At 65.0% G+C, this 546-nt stretch overlaps 1 protein-coding gene across 1 annotated transcript in view; it reads right to left on the bottom strand.

Moving 5' to 3' along the window:
* The window catches only part of SORCS2 (sortilin related VPS10 domain containing receptor 2), a 377,827-nt gene that overhangs the window by 114,461 nt on the left and 262,820 nt on the right, over positions 1-546 (bottom strand). The window lies entirely within an intron of this gene.

Raw genomic sequence — 546 nt, 5'->3', positions numbered from 1 at the left:
TGGCGGTCCGAGCATCTATCTGGGCCCGTGGGCCAGCCTCGCGCGAGCAAGGCCACGTCTCATCCTGCGCTCTCATCCCCGTCACGACTCTGCTCGAGCTGGGGCTGGTCACTTCCCGCTTCCTGTGGGGGACCTGGTCTGCCCGAGACACGGCTGCTCTCCGGACGGAGTCGAGTGTGCAGGGTGGCTCTGGCCCTGGTCTGGGGTCCCCAGGTGGCCAGGAGGCCACCGTGGGTTTGCAAAAGGGCCTTCTCAGGGAACCTGGCGGGGCCCGGCAGCCTCGAAACGGCTAAGTGACATCTTTCATGGCCGGGCAGACGGCAAAACTAAGAGACACAACCAGGCAAAGAAAACGGAACACAAGACTCAGCTGAGACATCAAAGCCAAATGCAACAAAGTTAACAGAACCTCGCGGCAGACGGGGCTGCTCCTCGTGGCCCACAAGGACTCGGACCGGGAAGGAGCTTCGTCCGCCCCTCAGCCTCGCGCCTCCCCGCCCGGCCCAGGGAGCCACCTCCGGGGCCGGAGGAGACAGGCACAGGACG

This window comes from Pteropus alecto, unplaced genomic scaffold, assembly GCF_000325575.1.
Source record: "Pteropus alecto unplaced genomic scaffold, ASM32557v1 scaffold5, whole genome shotgun sequence".
Taxonomy (NCBI): Eukaryota; Metazoa; Chordata; class Mammalia; order Chiroptera; family Pteropodidae; genus Pteropus; species Pteropus alecto.
This window is presented reverse-complemented; position numbering and strand designations above follow the sequence as displayed.